Raw genomic sequence first — 15,530 nt, forward strand, 5'->3', positions numbered from 1 at the left:
ACTTGGAAGTTGCTGTGTTGTCCCTTTTCATGATATTTGCAGATGCAAACTATGCCATCGTGTAAGTGTGAAATGTTTTGCCTGCTGGTGTTCCTAGAAGGTTGACATAGCAGATTACATTTTAGCTACTGACTCAGGCATTGGTATCAATACTTTTTTATACATTTCTTATGAGGGTAATTTCTAGTTAAAAGGGTAGCCAACCCTTAATTGTCAATTGCAATGGATTCTAGTACGTTTTAAGCAAAAGTTTGAATAAAGTGAAGACTGTCCACGAGTGGCTGGGTTTGCATTTCTGATCCAATGGGAAATGTTATAATGTCTTTTTAGACCAGTCCCTTCTAGATGCTTGCCATTTCCCTTCATTCCTTGGCATGTTCATCCTGAGCCTTGTGCTGGACCAGAGGGGGGAACTGGCTAGATTCAAGGTCCAGCAGCTATTTTTAAGCCACACCTGGGTATCCGGTTGGCTCATGCAAATTGACCTGCCTGTGTCTGAGTGCCGTGTGTAGACAGTGGGACACATGCCTGGGCATTCGCACACTCAGTGTGCTTTGTGAACCCTAAAAGAACTATTTTCCTGCACAATTGACTATATAGGTCTTGATATATGGACAATCAAATACGTTTTGTACCAGTATTGTCCTGTCTGGGAATAGTAGAAGACCAAATGTAGCACAGCTTAAAATCTCATCACCACAGCCCACTAAAAGAAAGGTGTTTTGTCTTGTAATGCTTTGGAACTATGTAGCTGTGTGCAGGTTTGCCTTTGTGTGCATGTGTAAGTAAATTAGAAATAATCATGAGGTCTAGCCTAACAGATAGCGCAACCCGCCATGTGTGAAAGAACTATTGTAACCTTAGAGAAGACTTTTAGCCCACATATTGCTTATCATTGTTGGATTTGCTGTCACTCTCATTTGTTTGCTTCTTATTCTATGGTCTGTCTCACTATTTTGGTTTTTGTTCCTACAGTGAAGCCATACTCTTTGTGATCCTTTTGACTGGCTGACTTTTATTCTTCCACTTCTCATAATAAGGGAACCAATGTTTTTCTTTTTAATCCAGCAATCTACGAGAGCACTTGTTTGTAAGCTTTCTCCCTTGTGTGCTGCTTCCCGTTTCAAAAACCCCATGAGTACAGTGTTGCTCCCCATCCCTGTAGCTTGTCTGTAATAGCACTGAAAGCAGGCCTATTTTTGCTGGGGTATGACTGAAAAGCAGACTTTGAGGGTTGTTTTTGTTTTAACTCCAGCATTCCAAATATTGAATGAAAGCACAAGCTTTGGCACACCAAGACTTTCATGGTGTTGGTAGAAGAGTCATCTGCTGCACTCTCTCAGATACTATCTGAGGAAGGTGTACTTAGCATGACACTGTTCCTGGATGCCCATAAATCTCCCTGGGCTACTACAGATGATCACACAAATGAATCATGTAGAAGGTAAATTAGGCCTTGCCAAGTGTTTTTCTTTACCTTCTGACACTTTCTTATTCTTTTTAAATTCTGTTCAGCTTACAGAGTGAAGAGTATTTGGGAAAAAAAGCATGCCATTCATGAAGATTGAAAACATTGCTTTTAATTTACAGTTTTGAGATACCATAAGATATTTGTTTGCCTTTCCTCTGGTATTTTGAAATGTTTTGTTCTTTTACTTTTTTTAACAAAACTGTGCAGACAAACATTAGCAAAGCCAACAGCTCTGCACTTGCATTATAACAGCTGGACCTACTGGCTTTGTAAGGGCTTTTTTTTTTAATAAGATATACTACATACTACTTTTGGGCACTTAATATTAAGTGTTTATTTCCACTCATTGGAACCTGCTTATCATCCTTAGATTAATGGAAAACTGTGTTAAAACCTTCAAGGTTTCGTAAATGCATTGCAGGTGACATGAAGCTGTTCCAAGAAGCTGCATACCGGAGCTATTTTAACACGATTGTAACATGCGACCTTCAGGTAACAGAAGTATCTCTGCGACAAAAATATTAATCCACCAAGCTATCTTTTATAGAACTGCACGCTGTGAACTACAATTACACGCAATGCTTTGCAGCAGGTACATTCACCCTCTGAGCTAATGGTGCGATACCTGTTAGTAGCGAAAACACAGAGATAGCTCCAGCAAATGCATTAACCTCAAGAGTATTATACCCCGCTGATATACGCTGAATATATACAGAATTTTGCAGCAGATGCCTTAACCACTTAGCTCAAAGGCCCTGATCATAAGTTGACGAGACTTTGTTGCTGAGATCCCAGGGCACTAGAATTTAAATTACCAGTCGAAATCTCCACACCAAAGCCGTGCCATTAAGAGTGTTTCCCCTAAAATGATGGAATAACTGATTGGATTTGCAGTTACCGGGTTCTTTTACGGGCAGTATTTCCCTATGTTGAGACACAAAAAACACTGACATTTTCCACCTGTTCTGAGCAGGGAAAAATTGTCAGCGGGGTACTGATGGTGAATGGAGTGGAGTTGGGGTTGCAAGGCAAGCTTGTTCTTGTCCGGGGGATCACTGTATCCAGGGCTGGACTGGCCATAGCAGGCATCGGGCGTTTCCCCAGGAGGCTGGAAGGGGGGAGGGGGGGATGGTTTTGTTACTGGGGCCGGTTTTGCAGCGGTGCTAAAATATGGGCCCCCAGTGACAAAAGCAGCAGTGCTTCACCCTTGCGCCCTGTAAGAAGTATAGAAGTAGCCGATGTATGATGATTAAGTAGGTTTATTAGATCTTCAGTACAGGATTACATGAAGAATCAGGTCTTAAGAAAGGAATATAGAAAGCCCCCTTCTTCCCTCTCTGGCCCGACTAAACTGTCAGGGCTGCTTTGAGTTCCCATTCCGGCCCTAACTGTATCACCTCTAGACTACTGTATGGAGGGTGCGGGAACCGGGTAATGTTTCTGCAGACAGCTCCTGCTACCTACATCTAAATTGTCGGGCCTGTTGTCTGGAATTGTTGTACCTCATAATTCTGGGCTCCGAGACTCATAATTGTGACTTGGTGTTATTGCTCAGGCCAATATACCCCATATCATAATGAGGGTATAAATCTCAATGAGACCATTTAATAGACCCACAAGTTTTCCTTGCACATAAAGTATATTTTTTCATTTACAGCACTGCTGGCTTTCAATTCAAACGACGTCATTTCCTCCGTCTTTCATCCCTATAATGAAACGCGTTTGTTTTACCTCCAGACCTTCCTTTGAAGCACCGTTGAGGCAGAATTCTGTTTCTTTAAGGGCCTTGCAGATTGGTCGCCGATGACGTGTCCTCTCATTTCTGCAGCAGATTGGTGAACTGCTTTGCCCTCAAATCGAAGTTTCCAGAACTAGATTCGAAAACCGTTGGCTGCGCGCGGGTGAATAATGACAATCTGCTCTTTCTTCACGTGGCAGGGCCTCATCATCTCCAATCTGCTTATGAAGTTCGCGGCTGCCAGGCTGCCTGAAAAAATGCAAGGAGAAGAGGGAGCGCAGTCTCATGACTTCATGCTGCGCCGCGGGTTTCGGATCCAGACGGAGCCCTGCTGACCTCCTGTAACACTTGGAGGCCTGCCACCCTGTCTTTGTTTACATAACTGGCACTGGGGGAACTGGCTTCCTGGCGGTGAGGCTGAAGCCCAAGGCCAAACCTTTTCACAGGTGAACAAACACAGCCCTGCCACCTCGGATGGGCGACGCTCCCTAAGCAAAGTGCCAGGGCGAAACTTGGAAAGCAACCGAGGTGAAACGCGCCCAGGCCCGACCAAATAAACAGAAGACGCTGCGTCAACAAACGTGAGTCAGGAAGCGGTAGTGACGCGGTCCCAGCTCCTGCACGAATATGCCAAGGTTGGCTGTTTTTACTGACAACCAGATGACAACTAACGGCAGTGTTTTCATTTACTTGCAGGTGCAGCCTGCATTTGCAGAGCAACAAAGATGTACGTTTCTTGCTGTGAACGTCATAGTTGCCAACATCTGAAAAACAATTCCAGGGCCACTTGCAGTACAGCTATCAATTACTTGCTTGAAAATTTACCAAACACACTGCTCCAAAGTTCTGTCCACTCTGCTCAACCTACATAATTATCATAACTTAACGCCGCCTACTTAAATTACTGTCATGGATTGTCACTTGCTTTATAAAATAAGCAATGTGCTATTAAAGTTCATATATACATACAGCACCTCACCCCACACATAACTCTTGAACACTTGGTATAGTGAACTAAGTGACACCGGCACCACACCTATCATTTTCCGGTCAGTACATTCCAGAAACAAGGGAAAATACCTATTCCAAAAGGTAACAGAATATCGTGCTAAGCTGAGTTACCTGCTACAGAGGCTGGCACCCTGCCTATGGCAGGAATACCAGCAGCTGCCTAAATATAATTCTGAACATCCTAAACATGCATGTTTTAGAAAAATTACAAGTGGCGGGGAATAAGAATACAGCAGGCATATATAAGTGTGGCTATCATAGTATTTGTGTACTGTGGTGGCTGGATACTTACTTGTAACATTTTCAGTACCCTCCACTTGAATTGGACTGAAGGCTCGGTCCGTCGGCTCAGCAATATGGAATTTCCGCCATGGGCAGCGGTCATAATAATCAACCACAGCTCTGCGCTCAATGGCAACCAATAATCAAGCTGAATGTAAAGCCTACTGTCTGGTATAAAGGTAATCAATTTGAATGTTTATACTGCACTCTCTGCAGCTACCGCTAGGCCCAACCATCCCCGAGGGCCTCTGAGGCTTCAGGCAGCTCCCTTCCCATTCAGCTCCACCCGCCTCCACCACACCAAGATTTCCAGGCCACGCACCAGGCGTGCTTCCTCCGGGCCAAGCCACAGTCTCCACATACAGTGCAGGGTTGGGGATAGCCGATTTCAGGGCCCGAGGTTTCCCGATCTTCTGCGCGTTTCAGTCCATGGAGGCCCGGCCAGGCTAGTTCGAGCAGCAGCAGTGCTGCTAGCTGGGCACAATGATTGCGGCTGGCAGCACCCGTGAAAACCAGTAGCCAGCTGAGGCCCTCTCACAACTGATCTCCCCCAGTAGGACGTGAAGTCCCCTTGCAACTTCTCGGGCAGCCAGACTGACCTGGATGTCTCATGAAGCACAAGTCTGAATCAGTGCAGCACAGGAATCTCATCATGAGATAGATACATTGTTGCAGAGCAGTGAGCTGCCTGCCAGAAGGCCATGGCATAGCTCAGCTGCTACCACCTCAAGACTAGAGGAGCAGTGCACGGAGGCCACGGGCAATGCACTGCCAGCTGCCACACACGGGCTGCAGCGATTCAGATACGATAACGCAGATTCATCATCTATGTGTGAAAATGCATTTCAGTGCAGTAATACAGAGCACCACACTTAAATGCGTTAGTCTAACGTGGCCAGATGCATGGTACTTGGCAGGACTGAATTGCTGAGGCTGTCCCGGGATAGTGAATTACCAAGGACAGTCTTCAACTTGTTGGGACAGTCCTGGCAAAAATAGGAAAGTTGGCAGCTATGTAACCTCTGTACCTATCAGGCTATAGGGCCTGTGGTCAGCTGTACTGTCTTCTCCATGGCTCGTCAAGTTTTTAAGAATGCTGGTTGGCATTTTTCTTTTTCTCAAACCACATGCTAGACTGCACTGAATCTTAATTATCGTCCTAGTTTTTCTATAAGCTTTTTCTCTTTTGGAAAACAGCACTGTACACAAAACAAACTTTGCTATTGTCTCTCAGTCAAATCGCAGTTATAGAAAAAGAATACAGAATATGAACATATGCCACAAGTTCTTGTTTGTAGTGCAATGTATGCATATATTTGCGGCATTAGCAGGTTCAAGACACACAGAATTTAATTTGGGCCTCATTATGAGCCAGTGTATATAGTGGTGTAATGCAAAATAATGCCCCCCCCCTCCAGTAAAGTATGAAGAGGTGTTCCCTGAGTCTCCAATATCTCACATATATTCATTAATCTTGGGCTGATATCGGGTCCCCTGAAGGTTTGGGGAGCCCCTGACTTTGGGACTCTGCATGGACAGTGGGGGCCTTTGTTACGCCCCTGTACATGCGAAATACATTCTCTGATGGTGGATCCAAAAGTATCTGCTGGCTGTGTTAATAATGAAGTGCAGTATTACCTCATCATTACAAATATAGTTCCTCAGAATGAGCATTGAATGTGTGAATCTGAGTTTGAATAGTGATTTCTAAAGGTTTTTCCTTCTTTCTGAGCACTTTTTGTTGGACAAATTTCCATGCTTCTCACTGGCAAAATGTATCTGGAAAACAACACGGTGGTGCAGGTTTTACCACAAAGCTCAAAAATCACGATTTCGGACTAAATCCGTCTTTCTTGCCAAATAAGAATTATCTGGAAACATGTAATGAGGGCCTTTAGATCAGTGCCACTGCAATTATGCTACAGGGGAAACCAAATTATTTTGTCAGTTTTACACATGTGAACGGCATCTGGGAAAAAATGTAATCTCATTAGTACTAGTTCAACACCCAAGCAGAAAAATAAACAACCGAAGAAGACCAGTCAACCTTTGCGGACGTCCTTCCATCTTGTGGAAATACACATGTTGCTGCTTTTTCAGTAACTTTTAATCTGTTTCAGCTAGAGACAATTTTTTTTGTTTACATTTGGGGATTATGTTGCAGCTGATGGTTTATTTGACCATTGCGGCAAATCTGTAATTACTAGAAAACGCCAGGGCCACAGAAATACATAAATCCAGTGGCTGTGGTTTATAGTTCCGAAGCACCAAGACACTGGGAAAAAAGGTATCAAGGTGCTTGGCTTAAAAGATTTACAGACCTCAATGTGAGGATGAGGGGAGAAGTAACTATACACTTGGGGGCATATTTATGTATGGGTTGCTTCCCTTTTGAACCACGCAATGGGGTGCAAGCGCAGCACAATCCTAAAATGTGATTTATTAAGCCACACAAAACTACTTTGAATGGCCCCGAGTGGCTTAATAAATCTGCAGTAACACAACATAGTGCAAATCTCTGCATTGCGTTACGATTCCCCAAGTTCCATGGGCATTGGGTGGCTGTGCCTATGCAACATCCCATGGATTTTGACGCTTTCCCAGGTTTACCATTACTGATAGACTGTACGAAAACAATTCTGCTTGCAATGCAGGCACCATTGCACCATGGTACTAGGGTGCCTGAAATGGCGCTAGGCAACACATTGTGTCACAGCCCTGGAAAATGGTTCTAATGAGCCATATTGTGATAAATACAGTGCATTCCTGACCTTTCCATGTAATGCAGCGCCGCAAGATGACTTGCTGCGCAGCGCTTCGTTTTGATAAATATGGCCTTTGCTTCACATAGCATTTTTTTCATGAGCATGTGCGACTTACACCTGGAAACTCAGGAGTAAGTCACACTTGTTCCAAAGTTCTAAGTAATTTGTGTGGTAGTAGAACACAGATAGGTGCCATCGGCTATGAATTTGACGTTAGAGGTTCAGGGCATACTGATATTCACTTTTTTTGAAAATATGGTTAGGGATTGTGGCAGAGGACTTACAACTCTTGTGACCCATGAAGGTTATTGGGAGCACCCACTATGGTGATAGGGCACTTCCTCAGTTGCAAGCAGTACAGATGATGTAGATGTGAGTTAAGTTGATTATGTAAAGTTCAGTCTCTGCCGGGAAGTGTGTCTGCCAGGCTGCTGTAGCTGTACTTCTCCTCTGGTTAGACCTCTTCCAGCACGGATTCCCTCTGCAGAAGTGTGGCTCAATGGTTAGAGCGGCAGACCCTGATGCAGAGGTCTAGCCCGGGACCAGGGTTCAATTCTCCGCCTTGGCGGGTCTTGGGCTTAAAAATTCCACAGACCTGATCATTCTCGCCTCGGTGCCGATTCCAATCATGGAGTCCCACTCTGCAACTCTGGGTAATAGCTTGCTTAATCTCCACAACGGCCCCCACAACGCTAAGGATGCCTGGCCTCCACCTTGGGGGTGCCCAGGAGTGGACGCCTCACAGGGAAAGCCAGGATGGGTTCCACAGCGGTATTCGTACAAGCGCCTTGAGACCCTTGCGGGTGAGTAGTGCGTTATACAAGTATCAATTTACATTTAACATTTACACCCCTCTCTCAGTAGGTGAGGAAGACTTCCTTGTAAGGCAGATATCAACTCTCCTCCAGCAAGTCCTTGCAGGCTTCAGGAGACAGGCTGTCAGTGATAGCCCAGGATCACAAATATTTTGCTGACTTTCTGTAGAGTGATCTTGCAATGATTTATGTCTGACTGAAGCCTACATCTTATACTATTTTTCCAGACAGGGATCGTTGATTTCGCGTCTTCTTTTCTGGAACTGGTTTGAGGCAGTGCCCTTACTTTGTGTATCACTTCCCTCCAGAGCAGAAACAATCTTTGCTTTTAGGTGACGATGCAGCAGGCTGACATGAAGAGTCTCCAAGGAGTGCACCTACAGCTTTTGCACAGACTGATGGCTATCAGCCTTTTGAGAGCAGCGCCTCAGGGTGAACAAAAGGCATGTTCTGAACTGAAAGCTTCATCCTGTCATACAAAAGAGACCGCTGCCTCCACCTCCCGCCTCACCCTCTATCCAGAGTAATGAGAGTGTGCCAGGAAGGGTTAAAAGGCAGGAGCCTGCCAATGGTCACATATGCACTTTTAAATGGAACCATATTCCCATCCACCCATACTTCAGAGTCTGGTGCTTTACAAGAGTCTCAGGAATGTAGGCTATTCATAATGCTAGTCTGGCAGGTTTCCTCCAACACCCATCTTCATCTTCTTCAGCATCACACCACTATCATCCTCCTATGATCATACACATGAACTAGCGATGCAAACAGTATGCAGTAAAAAGATCCGGCCACTCAATGAAGGGAAGAGGGGAAACCGTCCAGTCATGTATCTGTGATTGAACATTATGCTGCCATCACTGCCAAGCTTGTGTCAACGGGTATGAAGACAGCAGTTGTGTATCCAAGCAAGACTTGTTTGGTGCGCACCACCAGACCACAACCCTACACCATAGGTCTTCATTGCCATTTTCTAAACCCAGTTCCCAGTGCACATGGATGATTGCCATGCACAGTGGTCACAGAAATGTCAACATACAGTGGAGATTTGAAGTTGGGTAACTCAGGATAGAAGTGCATACATGTAAAACCATTCCAGTCATTTTTCTTACAGTTCTAAGACTACCTTTTAACCACCATGTTGCAGTGGTGGCTGACGCATATAAATAGCTTTGGGCGGGTTGAGGGGTGCTGGGAGAGCACCGGAGGGAAACATGGGCGTATAATACAAAAATAAAGCTTACTTAATGCTGACTCTGCTGCCTTGCGCCACGGTGCTCCTCTGCTTCCTGGTCCCAGCAGCCCCTGGGACAGCATCAGAGACTCCCTGTACAATTCCTGCACAGCTCTCATGTAGCATGAGAGCAACGTGGGGATTGGCTTAAGAGAGCTTGTTTAACGCTCCCTCAGGCACAGGGAGTCTGTGCTGTTTTTCCAACCCGGCTCTGCAATACAGTTGGGTTGGAGAAATCTAACTGCGCATGCCTGTTGGCCGGCCTAAGACGGACGGCCAAACAGACATACACAGTTAGCAGTGCACATCACTCCGCTCCATCTGCCATGGCCCGGCCCATCCACACATGCTTGCTCAGCCAGCTGCTAAAATATAAACAATACTAAAATATTGTTTTATTTTTCAGCTGCTGGCTCTGAGCCAGTGGGGCGACTCTTCTCCGCCATTGCGCAGGAGCCGCTGCTGCCATGTTGTCACTTTGATGCCCTAATCTGGACAGTCTCCTCTATGGCATGTGTGTGCCTCTCCCTGAACAAGAGCATGTACCTCTCTTTGACATCTGCCACATCTTGCATGTTGCTAGCCGGGCCTCGCATGCAGACCTTCTCCAGCAGAGAACAATTCCTGTTGACACCCCATTACGATTGCTCATGGTAATGCAACAACAGACACAATCTGCTCTCAAATAGGTAAAGGTACTACCAGAAAGTAAATAATTCTGCTTTCCATGGACCACAAGCTGCAGTAGTTACATTGCATCCTGACAGACACCTACAAGGCCCCACACCAGCCGTGTGTTGCTTGTAGAACACAGGTGCTTACAAGTGGATTCACCAGGCACTCAATTGAGTATCAGCTTATGAACCACTCCACACAATGGCTTGCACTCAGTGGCGGCTCGCAGTGGGAGTGCTGCGGGCGGGGTAAAACTATTTACCTTGCCCTTGCTGCTTCGACAACCCGGCGATGCAACGAGCGCAAGGTAAGTAGTTTTAATTATTTATTTATTTACTTGCTTTACTCGTGGACGTCGTATGTCCGACTCCAATACCCCTCACTCTGCCCCTTCCCCGCCTCACCACCCGCTGCGCTCCCACTGCAAGCCCCCACTGCTTGCACCGCCATAACTATAATGCAATTCCGACAAGGTGCTTACTTTGGCATGTCGGCAGTGGTATGGGTGCCTGTGGAGAGAGGGAAACAGTGCTGATCTCGCGAGGTATTCAATTTCTAAAGGAGTTTCAGTGACGTTAGAAGTAGATATTTGTTCTTGAGAGTACATTCCACTGTAGGTCACTTCATAGGGAGGATTTGAACCTCGCACTGTCTCTTATGAGCTGTCGCCAAATTGTCAACTTCTAGGGACGTGACCTTCACCAAGGACACAATCGTCTATCTGAAGTCTCTCCACAAATGTACACAGTTTTAGCTCAATATCTTGTGGTAACCCCCGCTCTGAATTAAATAGACGCTATGTCTTTGTGTGACATTAGGGTTTAATAGTAGGGCTACGAAGAATCCTGCACAGCACTGCGCGCTTTCTTATAATGTCCACAACGGCACATTGATCCTCGCTAGGTTTGAGAACGTGAGGTTCAAACACCTTGGTTCGTTTAACTGTGGGCTCTCTGTGTTGACTGCCAAGGAGGGGGTATGTCTGTGACGAGTCAGCGACTTTGATGCCAGTCGGGGTGCCAGCACAGTTGTTGGCACCAGGGCTGGAGGTAGCTGCAAATGGGCATATAATATGAACTGTCCTCTTTCTACCAAGGAAAGGCCCTGGAGTTCATTCTTTACAAAACTGCAATTCATTTTCTTGAGTGGCACGTGCTATTCTGATCAGCGTGGCTTCTCTACAATTGCGCATGATCGTCACTTCCTCCCCACGTCAAGCAGTCTTGACGCTGTCAATGGAATAAAGAGATTCTTATGGAACAGATCTGCTAGGACCTAACTCGTGTGTCTTATTGAGTGAATGTCTGACTGCACACGATAGCGCTCAGAGGCCTCGCCAGGCTCCCTTAGCGCCTCATTCTTTTATAAATTCAGAGGAAACATGTTTCCCGGTCAGGCTGAGTTTCAGTCGCCATTTCAGCTGAGACACGCTTGATGTTCGTGTATATACTTCCGGCGTTGACAGGTTGCTCAGCGAGATTGCCTAAGGAAATGCAACAGCTTTGAGGTAAATGCCCATCGGATCGGGTAACAGAAAGCCATTCACGGCGCTACCGTACACCAGCTTTAATCTATCCGTGCTCGTCGTTTATTAAGTCCCTGAAGACGCAGGCTGCCGCCAGAGCCCTTTGATCACTGCTGTTTATTTTAACCCCAGGCTCAAGGCCAGGTGCACGGATCGAAAGGCAGAAACCTGCCCTCTGATGTATGGATCTTGTCAGCGAACCCCTAACCCCTTTGTGTCGGCAGCAGCACACACCCTCATCGTCTTGCGAGGCTCCTTTATGAGCGCCCCCCTTCATGTAAAAGAACCATTCAGGCCTAAGGCAAGCTCGTGTGGCTGAATGGAAAAGGCGGCACTGGAAGTTCGTACACCTGCTCCTGTCAAGATGCGTATCACGGCAATCTTGTGAGCAGTGTGTGCAGGCCTATTCAACTTCCGGTAACGTGGCACTTCCGAATTTGCCACCAGCCCCTGTGGAGCTGTACCTCATCTTCAGGGTGCCTTTTATGACTTGTAAGATATGCAGTTGAAGGTATGGATTCCTTGTTTGCAGGACTCAGGAGGTATGGGCTTGCCTCCTAAACGATTTTCCTTTGCATCCTTCATTGCCCTCTTTGTGCTCAGTGGTTGACACAGTGGCTCTGGTCAGTGACCAAACACGGTGTTTTGTGAAGGACTGGCCAACTTTGTAGCACAATCAGGGAACTCAGGTCAGCTGTGATCGTGTTTACATGTTCAACAACTTGTGGTGTGTGTTTGCTTTGTTTTCTGCCCTGTTTACCGTGGGACTATGCTGTTATGGAGTTTGTACAATGTGTGGCTGCTATGATGGTTACCCCAGATTATGATGAGCTTCCCCTCTAATGTCATGCCTATTTTGCTGTCCCACCAGGCACTTTGCCACTCCGTGGCCACTGAGTGGGTTGCTTGTGTTGGCAGTGTTTGACAGATTTTGGCAATTTGTGTCTTAATGCACTGCATGAATGTGATGTGCACTGCATTCTGGTTTGCCACTTGGCACAAAAGCGGCTACAGCTGACCTCTTTGGACATGTGTATGTGTCTTGTTTTGTGTGTGGAACGTCTCTTCCAGTAGCCTATCAGAGGATTCTGGGTGCAAATTGTAGTTCAGGTGTTGATGTTATCTATGATTGGGGCGCTTTTATGACTTTGTGCATACAGGAGGCATGCATGTGTATTTAGGGAGAAAAACTCATCACTGCAATTCGGATTGGCTATCTTTCTCTAGTTTGAGTGGTACCATACCATCATAGTCCCCTTATTTGTTCTTTCCTAATGAACATGCAGGGCTCGAGTCGGGGTACCACGGGGGTGGACGGCATCCCCCCACTTATTTTACCGGGGGGACGTCGCCCCCCTGCCAAAGAGCTGGACTTCACTTTTTGGTCTCTCTGGGACGAGGAGCTCGGCACCTTTTGTGACGTCACTTCCTGTCGAGACGTCACTTCCGGTGACAGGGTCCCCTGACTTCTTTTTTATGACTTGTGCCCTGTGAACATGAGTATGCACCTGGATACACTATCGGGTGATTAGCTGTGCTTTATAAATCCTGATTGATTGATTGTATGCAGGGTGACGGACCTGTATTGTAGCCATTGGCGTATGACCGTTTGCAGTCTGTCCCCAATAGATCCATTCATAGGATACAGCATCCTTTAGCTTATGTCCTGCTAGTTTGCTGCATATCGCATTCGGTTTACTTGTTGCAGCTACAGCAGTTGTTCCCATTAGTTACCCTGCTTTGTATATGGATGTGTGGAATCAGAGTGTGTCAGTTCAGCGTCAGATATCATGGATCAGCAGGAGTCAGATTGTTCATATGTAGGAAGTGGTGTGAACCTCGTGTGTACAATTTGGTCATGTTGTTCCTCTTTGAAGTAGGTGGGGGGATTCACTTCCTGTTCCCAGTGTGTATCTAGTACCATGGCTTTCTAACCCATACATCATGTCTTCTATTATATACATGACTGGCCTCCCTAGCAGGCCCATGCATGCACCTGCACTAGTTATGCATTTAATCACGTTCTTGCAATATACATTCAACATTGTGATGTAACTTTTTTGAACTGGTTCACAAATATGCACACTAGATGAGACAGCAGGCAGCTTTCTGGTGCCCAAAAGGCATACGCACAAATCCACTGTGTTTCCGCTGTGCTCTCCAGCGACTGTAGCTTGCAGGATGTTGCAGTGTTGAGGTTGTGTGCTTTTTGCCACATTGGTGCATAGAGTCTTATACTCGCTTGCTGAACAGAATGTGTAGCAACAGCACCACTTCCCATCTATGGTCATTTCTACAAGTGCAGTCCACATCTTGAATTATTTAATTGGGGCTGGTGGTGGCAAGCCTTTCGTAATAGTTCTTGATTTTCTGTGCATGCCTTGTAATCACAAAATCATTGCCTCTGTACTTTGCTTGTCCTGTTTGAATGATTGTTGCACTTCCCCTTTATTGGTCTTCACCATAGCTGCAAGTTCAGTTTTCACAATTTTGTCACGAGTTTCCACGTGAATTATGTTTTTGCTCCTCATTTGGGCCCATTGGGTTAATTCTGTCTGTTGGGTGGTTTTGTTCCACCGGGGACTCTTTGACCGTAGCCTAGTTCATGCTTTTTCCAGAGAATCAAATTTTCTGACCTGCAAGATATTGCTGCAGACCCCATACATGCCACGCTCTCAGACACCCCACCTAGCCTCTCTACACTGACAGGCAATATGGATGATTTGCAAAGCTGTCCAGGGAAGGCCTGGAAGGGAATATTGATTGCAGCAGGAGAGAGCAATGTAAAGATTGAGGGCAAATTCTCACTAAAACAATCAAAGTGCATTTTCTTGCACGTCCCCTCTTCCATTCTCACACAACGCAAGCAGCGTGTGTCCTTCCTTCGCTACGGTGTAGTGCTAACTCAACTTTCTGTCTTGCAGAGAACGATTTCCAGTTCCTATATGCATATAAACACACTGTCATGTTCAATAAAGTGCAAATCCTCTTTGCTTGTGCCAGCTAATGATATTTGCAGGAAGGGGTTGTATTGTGGAACTGGCAGTAGCGAGCATGATGAAATCCTCCTCCCCCTTCCCATCCACCCGAAGCCTGCCTCAGCATTGCTCCGGGACACATTCTACACTTTAGCACATATAGCCTGTGGCACTAACCAGGGGAGGAAGGAACAGTCTCGGCAGATATCTTATTAGGCTAAAATAAATTATTCAGAATGCAGGGCTGGAAGCAGATTGAAGGGAAAGATAATGGAATTGGTTTTCCAAGACGGTTTGCGCTATGAATGCATGTCGTATGCTTTTTAGGAATTCACATGAGTCGAATCAGCTCAGAATGTGGCTGCCAAGAAGTAATATTGCTGCCATCCAGCTAATGTCTGTGGAACAGCATCCCACGCGCCTTCTGAATGCTGTGCGACTGTACTGCCTAGGCATTAAAAGAAGACAAGGAAATTATTTCCCGCCAATACAGTGGGAGCTTTGCTTAAAATATATAAAAATGTTGATGGTATATCCTCTGTAAAAAGGTTGACCACCAGGGCTACCAATTCATGTTCCCTGACATGACTCTCCAAAGGTTGCTGGTCCCACAGCACAGTGCACAGAGCGGCATTCGGGCTCGGGATGCACAGATAGCAGCATGCATAACCTGAAGGAACGCAGTTAAAAAAGAAAATAGGGAATTTTGGGAAGACAAAGGTAAAGTAGATGAGCTTGAAAAAACGAACATTTACATTTTTTATCTACATCATTTTGTAATGTTCACTTCTATCATATCCGTCACTGCGTGCCAAATGCAATAGCAGTTGGAGGAAAACCTTGTTGGGTGATGTATCAATGCAATATTGTTAGCTCCTTTTTCTATCTTAGTTCACCTGTAGGGTGGGAGTAAGAGTAGATGCTATCTCACATCTGTTTTTTTCTGCAGAATCTGACTGGCGCTAAGGAAGAACGATGAAAAGTCAAAGATAAGTATAAGGCTGACCGAGACATTTAGAACTGAACAAGGAGCAGT

The sequence above is a fragment of the Lissotriton vulgaris genome, chromosome 4_1 (genome assembly GCF_964263255.1).
Source record: "Lissotriton vulgaris chromosome 4_1, aLisVul1.2, whole genome shotgun sequence".
In the NCBI taxonomy this organism is placed as follows: Eukaryota; Metazoa; Chordata; class Amphibia; order Caudata; family Salamandridae; genus Lissotriton; species Lissotriton vulgaris.